A 9,994-nucleotide genomic window follows, 5' to 3' on the forward strand; every position below is an offset into this window, starting at 1 on the left:
GCTACAATAATATATCAGCAGCATGTGTGTAAAAGTTTGTAGTTTTGAGATAATGACATTTATGCGTGGTTTGTGAAAATACAAACTGAAATAAGGTCATGAAACCCATACTGATTATTTCTTCACAAGACTTTTGAAAATTGTATGGCGTAGCCTAGAATATTTGCTCCAAAACTATGTGAAAATCACCCTGACTGCTCATTCAGAGAAGACAATATATTGATTTAAAATTTTTACGACGTGTTTTGTGTGAAAAAGCAATATGCGAAGGGGCGGATCATCTCATTAATATGTAAGGCTTTTTACACCTGAGAAAGACAAAGACACACCCTAATGGCCCTATTAGGAGCTTATCAGGGCCCATCATTCTGACCAACCTTCCACAAAGAATGAGGAGATTTAAAAAAGAATGGCTTTTAGATTGTTTGGATTTATTTACAACACAACATGATCCAAAGAAAGAGACCTTTGTGCCATTCCTAAAAACATTGTACATACCTTTCATTTCCAAGGTGTTTGATTTTCACTTTACCATGTTCATGTACAGAGACATGTACTGTGAATGTTGAAGTCAGCAGGACTCAGTGGCATCTGGGTCCTGAAAAAAAAAAAAAGTGAACACACTGATATCAAGAGAAAGTCCTGCATGATTTTGGGAATACATTTTAGATTTTTCTGGTTAAAATTGCTTTTTAAAATTCACAGAATACACACACACACACACACAAATGTTTCCAACAATATATTATATAATGAACACCACGTTTGTTGTGCCTTGTAGGCATAGGCTATGCGCAGTGCTGCATAAAATAATAACAATATAGCAGCCTATATAAATCTTCCAAAAGATTTCAGTAACTAAGCTAGAGAAAAATATATTGATTATCATGTTACTTCAAATGTTTCCATTCGTTATGATGATATGAAATGAGATAATAGTAAAAACATGAAGCCGTTTGGAGCGTTTTGCTTTTCCAAAATATGATACATTCAAACGCGATCGCGATCCAAAATGTGATACATTCAAACGCGATCGTGCTCAAATATAAAACATTATGGTTACCATACATATCTACGTTTGACCAGATATCCACAAACACAGTAACAGTAAACACGGATCTAAATATGATAATAGTCACCATATATCTAGCAACAGTTCAACTGCAATGTGAAATTTATGCAACAATAACAAACTAATATGTAAGAATTTCTTACCTTATCTTTCTCGTCTTCAAATCGCGTTCATCTTCTGGGGTAAGGCCAATGTAAGCTCACGACGCGTCTTTCAATCTCGACGAAAAGCAGAGACTGATGAAGTGTTTTGTTTTTGAGGTAATGAGCGCGTTCGCGCTCCATGTGGAGATTTGCATGTGAATATATTTTGCGCGAGTAGGCGTGGTCAAATTAAAAATAATTAGGAAGCGTTTGAGAAGCTGGACTTCTTGTTGGTTTTATACAAATTACTTAAACAGAGAATATTTGTTTTCAGTTTGAATCCGATCATTTAAAAGTACACACTTAAATGATTATAAAGATATATGGCTCATAAATGTGTGACAAGTATTCGCTGAGTTTTGTTTCAGTTTATAGACGTGCTCAAGAAAAAAAAGTTCACCGCGACGGAGAGGCAGAACGCACACCCTGTTTATTTTCTTTATTTTTCAAAAGCACAATGTTTTGATTTGATTGTAAGTGGACACATACAAAAGTAGAAATATCACAGATTCTTTTTTTATATTTCTTTTTTTCTGTATGACCATAAATGACGGAGTAATTTAAGTTTAAAGTGCTACAATGTTAAGAAAATCCAACAAAACGCGGGGGCGCGTTTGCCGACCTCAGAGGGTTAATGATGATTGACAGCCTCGTGAGCCAATCGGCAGTCAAGGAAGACGGCCTAAGAAATTGACAGGGAAAAGGAGAGAGAGCAGGAGAGAAAACAAACACAGGCACTCCCACAAGACACCTATGAACGTAACACTCCCACCCTTAAGAACAAACTCGTTTGTAAAAAAAAAAACACACAACAACTAGACTCTCGAAAGAGCATCAGCCAAGACATTCTCCGAACCCTTCTTATGTCTGATCTCGAGGTTGTAGTTCTGGACAATAAGAGCCCAACGCATCAACCGCTGATTGTGATTATACATTCGAGTTAAAAACACGAGAGGATTGTGATCTGTATATACCACAATCGGAAGACTACTAGAACCAAGATAAACCTCAAAGTGTTGTAATGAGAGTAACAAAGCAAGAGCTTCTTTTTCAATAGTTGAATAATTCAGCTGATGTTTATTAAACTTACGAGAGTAATAACTAATAGGATGTTCTATTCCATTGGCATCCTCCTGGATAAGAACCCCCCCAGCACCCATGGCGCTTGCATCAACCTCCAACTTAAAATGCTGAGCACAGTCAGGTGCCATTAAAACAGGTGCATTGCACATCAGAGTTTTAACTGAATCAAAAGCATGTTGACTCTCAACTGACCACTCATAAGATTTAGATGGACTAAGCAGTGATGTAAGGGGACTCACAACGGTCGAGAAATTCTTACAGAAACCACGATAATAGCCTGCCATTCCCAAAAACCTCCTCAACTCTCTGCGCGTGGTAGGAATTGGGAATTCGGCTATGGCAGTTACCTTGGCCTCTACTGGTCGCACTTGGCCTTGACCAACCTCCTTACCAAGGTAAGTAACAGTTGCTTTGCCAAATTCACATTTTGCTAAATTAAGTGTCAAATTTGCTTTAGCAAGTCGCTCAAACACTGTTCTCAACAGGCTAATGTGTTCTGTCCAACTCAATGAATACAACACCAGATCATCAAGGTACGCGTTACAATTTGGTACATCATGTAAAACGATGTTAACGAGGCGCTGGAAAGTCGCTGGGGCATTTCTAAGCCCGAAAGCCATTGCCGTATATTGGAGGAAATTATCTGGAGTGACAAAGGCTGAAATCTCTGAAGCTTTTGAGGTGAGTGGAACTTGCCAATATCCTTTTAGCATATCAAGCTTTGTAACAAAACGTGCAGAACCGATGTTATCTATACAATCCTCCATCCGAGGTAACGGGTAACTGTCTGGCACAGTCACAGCATTTACCTTACTGTGCAAAATCTAAATGTGCCATCAGATTTGGGAACAAGTAGGCATGGAGAACTCCACGGACTGCAACTGGACTTGGCCAAACCATTTTCCAACAGATACTCTACCTCCTGACTCATAACAGATCTTTTCATTGAGTTTACACGGTAAGCATGTTGTTTAATAGGACGAGCTCCATTCACATCGATATCATGTTTCAGAACATTTGTTTGTGTAGGAACATCACCAAACAGACATTTAAAATCAGAAAGTAATTTTACAATGTCTATCCTCTGACCCACAGTCAAATGATTAAGATGTGAGTGAAGATCTTCTAAAATCTCGGAATTTGCCAACCTGACACCCTGCTGAAAAGCATGGCGATGCACCACACCATCCGTGTCCACCTCCACGATACCAGGAGATGACTTCCAGTCCATGGCTATCGCAACAGAAGAGACAGCGGGCCCTGCCGTCTGTTCCGCAACACTCGCCGTTGACGACTCTCTAGTATGATAAGCTTTTAACATGTTTAGATGACAAACACGGGTTTTTCGTTTTCGATCAGGTGTATACAACATATAATCAGTTTCACTCATTCTCTTTTTCACAACATAGGGACCAAAGAAACGAGCAGACAAAGATGATCCTGGGACAGGTAACAACACAAGCACTTCGTCACCAGGTTGGAAAGATCGCGCTACGGATTGTTTATCATATGTACTCTTCATATCTTTCTGAGCATTTGCAAGCCCTTCTCTAGCTAGCGACCAAGCAGTATGAAGACGATCTCGAAACTGGCTCACATAATCCAGTACATTAGTGTCTGTATTCGAATTAGGTGCTAAAATTCGTTCTTTAAGAACTTTCAACGGGCCTCTAACTTGGTGTCCGAACACAAGTTCGGCTGGACTAAAACCAAGAGATTCTTGAACGGTCTCCCTAACAGCAAACAGAACTAAGGGAACTCCCTCATCCCAATCGTTAACAGTGTCCTGGCAATATTTCTTAAGCATCGACTTAAGGGTTTGGTGAAAACGCTCAAGTGCGCCCTGGCTCTGCGGATGGTACGCACTTGAGACTCGATGAGAAATTGCTAGTGATTCAAGTACTTGTTTAAAAAGTTTAGATAGAAAATTCGTACCTTGATCGGTTTGCACTACTTTCGGAAGTCCAAACGTGGAAAAGAATTTTACCAATGCCTTGCTGACTACAGGTGCAGTGATTTTTCGTAGAGGAATCGCCTCTGGAAATCTGGTGGCCACACACATGATAGTTAACAAAAACTGGTTACCAGACTTAGTTTTCGGTAGCGGACCGACACAGTCAACCATCACATGTTCAAACGGTTCTCCAATCGCAGGTATAGGAATCAAAGGAGCTGGCGGAATGCTCTGGTTTGGCTTTCCAACGATCTGACAGGTATGGCAAGTACGACAATAATGAGCAACATCTTTTTTTAGACCTGGCCAAAAGAAATGACTTAAAATCCTATTATATGTCTTGGTAACTCCCAAATGACCAGCAAGCTGGTGATCATGGGCTAAGAACAAAACATGTTGACGATAGGAAATCGGAACCACAATTTGATAAACCACATTCCAATCTGAATTCTCGTCAGCATGAGAACACCACTTCCTCATCAGTAAGTCCTCATCAATGAAGTAAGCAAACTTCTTATCCTTAACGACATCAAAAGAAACAGCAGACTTAAAAACAGTGACCAGTGTTTTATCCTCTTTCTGTGCAGCAATAATTTTCTCACGTGACACAGGTACTTTAAGTAACTCTGCATCAGACTCAACTACACCTTTGTTTCCTATTTTTGAACAGTTTCTCTTTTCAAGACTCACATCCAGTAATGTGTCACCAGACAACAGTGGAAACATGAACGAGTTAGATAGATCAACTACATCACCTACTCTGCGCGACTGGGCGCGTGTGACGGCGCAGGCTGGAAAAACATCAAGGTAAGTTTCAGACAATCCTTCTAACTCGCAGAACCCATTTGGTTCCTCAACGACTTCAATAACAGGCATTACCTTCCCACCTGCCAGGTCATTTCCAAGGATAAAATCAACACCCTTCACAGGGAGTGAAGGACACACAGCAACTCTAACAAAACCAGTACACAGTTCGCTCTGTAGATGCACCTGATGCAGCGGGAATTTCACACAAATTCAAGGTGGTCAGACACAGGAAGGTCTGTGAGGTAGGATCTGGGTCCCCAGAAACCTGCATCACATCAGGCTCATCTGCAGGGAATACATTAAGTACATATTTAGCTGTGGCGGTCTTATATTTAGCTGGTTAGTCCTTCAATGACGATTTGTTTAGTGGCAGAAAAAAAAAACAATTAGGGGGCATTAGAGTCTTGAAAAACATCTAGACTGCGTTTAATATCATCAATATAGATATTCTGTAACATTAAATGTTAACTAATAGAGGAAATTAAATTAGCATCTGTCACTGTGTACCATTGTGCCCTCCAAGCTCGTCACAATAAAAGTTTATGCGAGGTAAAAACATCAGGCTACCTGTCTACCATCATGGCACAGTTTTACATATATTAATAATAAGTAATTCAAGAAAAACAAAGGAAAAAAACAAGCTAGTTGACATTACATTAATGTTAAGTTACCTGTTGTTGTTGTTGTTGTTGTGACATGTCGAATCCTAGGTCGGTGTCTCTTCTCCGGTTGCTTCACGTAACCCAGAAAGAGCGTTGGGTATGGGTTATCCAGTGTTGGCTTCTTGTCCACGAAGTGAAACGAGCACACAAACAGGTGTTTTGGGGGTGTTTTTAAGTTTAAGTTCTTCCTCCATATTCTATTTGATTCGTCGTCTTTTGGGAGGTGATGGAAACTGTATAATCGTTCACAGGAACACTCAGATTTAGTTTTAGGCTTATGTTCAAAACACTCACGTTTAAGCCACTGAATTAGTTTAGTGCGGTTATATGTACAACCACGAACAGCACATGTTGTCCCTGCAGTGGAATTAATTAGATAAGATTAATTATGTTACTAACCATGAAATCTGAACTTAGATTTTCATTTTATGATAAACTTTTTATTACACTTCCCATTTCTATGTCTGATGGTGACTAACTTTCCATTCCAGATCTAACAATAAAACAGGATAACTTTTACTTCCTTTTATTTAGGATGTAGCCACCAGACGAACTTTCGATATGATCTAACCTTCTAACAAACTTTTGACTCAATATAACCTGGGTCGAATCAAACTTTTAGAAAGGACTCAATGTTCTGTTTATTTTGACTGTATTGTGAAATGAATGACTGAAATATTAACCCCTTACAATGTTTTTGATATTTTGCTGATGTAGCTAACAAAGGGTAATGACGGGGGGGCTTGCTTTAAACAATTCAACCAATCATATTGATAGCGCATGACATGTTAGTCATGATGATTCTATTTTGATGTGTCTGGCTTTACCCTATAAAGCCTATTGTATTCTTATGTTGGGCCGAGAATCTCTGAGTATTGCTCGAGAACTCCCGGCCGTTTTGAATAAACCATCTGAGGGACATTTACTGAAGTCTGTCTCAGTAAATCTAAAAAGAAGTTAGGTTAGTAGACTCGGCCAGTTGTCGACTGAAGACGCAAGAGTTAGAGTATAAAGGTTATTAAGTGTCGATTTGTAGACGCTCTGTGTCGATGAGTAGACGCAACAGTTTTATTTATTAAGTGTCGATTAGTAGACGCATCAGTTTTATTCTAGATAGTCAGATTAAAGAAATTTCCTTCACATCTCTGAGCTCCGTAACGACATCTCTCATTAATGTTTGCGACTTTAAATAGTAGAAAAATGTACTCGAAAAATACCTAACCTCTTCGCTATGTAACACAAAATACCGTTGATTTACTACTTCCGCCACCTAGCCGGAAGTTTCACCCACGTTCTATTTTACAGTAGCGCCCCCCGGAAACAGGTGGATAGTTTTGGTTTCATGTGCGCGTCTAAACGATCAAATACAGACAAAAATATGGCTAAATGACCGGTTTGGAGATTCACTTTAACACAGTTTATGTCTTAAATGGGAGTTAGTTGTGGAATAGTTGGGAGAAAATGTGTATTATTAGATCTGCATTCGGTCTTAAAGTGGCAGCGTCTAATGAAAAAATCCAACAGGCGATGCATGCCGTTTTGGGGGGAAGGCCAGCGATAGATCCTCCTGTGATTGTGGCCTCTATCAAGCCAGCAGAGGACCCCACATTATTGCTAATGGTAAGTTGATAGGAGTAGGAACTATCACATTTTCAAAAATAGCCTATAATTGGTGCAATACTTGCAATACTTGTACACCCCATTCCCCGTTTTAACCCTCTTTGAAAAACTTGTGGACAAAATGCCCCAACAATAGTTATGTTATGTTGTGTTAAGATGTCATTAAAATGTTTTTTGCATGTCTAGATCATTATAAAAGAAACCATCACCAACATGTTTTCAAAATATAATTAAGTTTAATAGAACTAAAGTTAAAATGAACCATATGTCCACACTAGAACAGCCCAAAAGAACATGGGCATGTAAAAAAAAAAAACACTCAGAGAGTTGAACTATTTACAATTTTCATCAGAATTTTCTAATGAGGGGCTTGTGCGCTGATCAAGGCAGCAAGTCTGTCCCTTGTGGCATTCCCTGGTGTTTCATGTGCCTCAGGAGCTTCTTGTAGGGGAGGTTCTGGGTCCAGGATGTCCACTGCCACATCATTGTCTGGTTCCAGGACATCTCCATTGTCAATGCAAACATTGTGCAGGAAAGCACAGGATGCTATGACCTGGGGTGCAAATGTAGGACTGACCTCCAGGGCCCTGAAAAGTGTGGACCTCCAACGAGTCTTCATAATGCCAAAGGCCCTCTCTACAATGGAACGTGCCCTTGATTGATTTCCTTTGCACTGGGCCATTCACAGGTTCCCTATATGGAGTGATGAGGCAGATTGGTGTCTCCAAACAAGGATATCCACCATCTCCCAGGATAAAGTATCCATTGGGTGGATAATTTCTGGACAGATAAAAGTAACTGTTTTTCAAAATGCGTGTGTCGTGTACGGAACCTGGATAGCCTACAAAAATATCCTGGAACTTTCCAGCAGAGTCATAGATGGCTTGCATGTTTATGGAGTAAAACCCTTTGTAATTTAAATAGTCCAGGCGATGAACTGATGGGGGCTTGATTCTAATGTGACAGCCATCAATAGCACCTACAGCTTTGTTGAGGACGGGCGTTCCAGAACACTGGGCAAATCCATCAGCCACAGTGTCCAGGTCTGCAGGCTTCGGAAAGACGATGGCTCTATGTAGATTGTCCCAAATGAACTGTGCCACCTTATGAATAATTCTGTGAACAGTGGATTTGGGCACACTGAAAACTTGCGACACCACACAATAGGAAAGTCCATGGGCAAGCCAATAGACATATATCAGGACTTCAAATTCATTGCCCCATCCATGGTCCTGCTCTCTCTGCATCAGGCGCTGCAGGACATACATGGCCTGCCTATTTAACCTGAAGTGACGTTCCTGTTTGATCTCTAACTCCACATTAAACCACAGGCGTAGGATGGGCACAAGGGTATTCAAACTGCAGTATGTCACTGGACGGTCACTCTGGAAAACAATGAACAACAAGTAGCCTAATAAAAACATGTTTTGCATTACACATTCCACAGTCAGTGTAGATTGGTGACATTTACAACAATACATTTTTTTGCATTTAGTCTTTTATTTGTAATAAACACTTTAAGTGGGCTATTTAAAAAGTGTTATTTATGTTAAATTACTTTTTCTTTCTTTTTTTAAACATAAGCGCAGAGTGTTACGTAATCTTGTGTTCATAGAAAAAAATCGTCGGCAGCCACTCAAAAGTGTATGAATAAGATACATTTCATTGTATCAGCACCCCCAACCTAAAACCACTTCCCGCACCCCTGGATTTAACTAACGTTATACGACCTGAATGTGTAGGTCGTGTTATTTTATCGACACAAACAACAGGTAAGTTAATTCTATTTGGGCTAGCGTTAAATCATCAACAGCTGAGGTAAACATAACGTCAAAATATTTAAACAAATCGGACATACCTGATGAAGGGAGTGGATTGGAATCCACTGCTGCTTCAATGTACATGTAATGAGTGATTATAATCAAGGTATTAATCAACACTTTTCCTTCTAAATATCAAATGAGTTGAATGACTTCTCTGGAGATTTTACTTTGTTATAGAAGTTACCAGTGTGATTACTGAAATGTTCTTTTCATGTATTCATTAATGTCAGTATTTGATATTTGAATGCAGTAACGTTGCTTGCCTATTTATCCCAGCTTCCAGAAATTAAATAGGGACTGGTTTTGTGTTTGAGAAAGGTCTTCAACATGTTAAAACACATAGGGGTCATTTAAGTCTATAGTTTAAGGTACCATTTGTCAGTTAAAGCCTATAATTTCCATTTAGGATAAAGTGTCCTATCCTGAGAGAAAGAACTTGTTATCTTGATGTTTTGAGAAGACTCTCCTGTTTATAGTTAGAGCCTGGCCAAATCCAACCTTGGAAAAGATGTGTGTCGGGTGTGTGTGTTAGTCTTCTTGCTTACAGGTTAAGGAACCACTGGCATTGTTGGAGATTGACTGAGTTGTTGTTCGAGACATGCTGGCACCCAGCAACCCAAATTTGCGACCTGGAAGGTCATGACGTGCCTAACTTCAGGGTCCGAGTGTCAGCGGCATAATCTATGGAGATATGCTTCTGTCTATCTGTATATGTGTGTGGAAAATTACTATGTTTATCAATTTCTTGGCCAATAAGAATCATTCAGCCTGTAAGCAATGACGTAGCTTAGACCTTGGAAATGGTATAACTGCTGTGATCTTTGTAACTG

The 9,994-nt window shown here is 39.7% G+C and overlaps 1 long non-coding RNA gene across 3 annotated transcripts; it reads left to right on the forward strand.

The window, feature by feature from the left end:
- Positions 1-1,866: 1,866 nt before the first annotated feature.
- Positions 1,867-5,223, forward strand: LOC311289988. 3 transcript variants are annotated; one of them, XR_014627258.1, is made up of 6 exons: positions 1,867-2,979; positions 3,139-3,256; positions 3,394-3,599; positions 3,708-3,747; positions 4,923-5,059; positions 5,147-5,223. It is a non-coding gene; the product is annotated as an uncharacterized lncRNA (long non-coding RNA). The 3 variants fall into 3 exon arrangements; XR_014627260.1 differs by lacking the exons at positions 4,923-5,059; positions 5,147-5,223 and having other exon boundaries at positions 1,867-2,693; positions 2,784-2,979; positions 3,708-3,960; XR_014627259.1 differs by lacking the exons at positions 4,923-5,059; positions 5,147-5,223 and having other exon boundaries at positions 3,708-3,960.
- Positions 5,224-9,994: the final 4,771 nt, after the last annotated feature.

Source organism: Rutilus rutilus (assembly GCF_951802725.1).
Source record: "Rutilus rutilus genome assembly, chromosome: 4".
Classification (NCBI taxonomy): Eukaryota; Metazoa; Chordata; class Actinopteri; order Cypriniformes; family Leuciscidae; genus Rutilus; species Rutilus rutilus.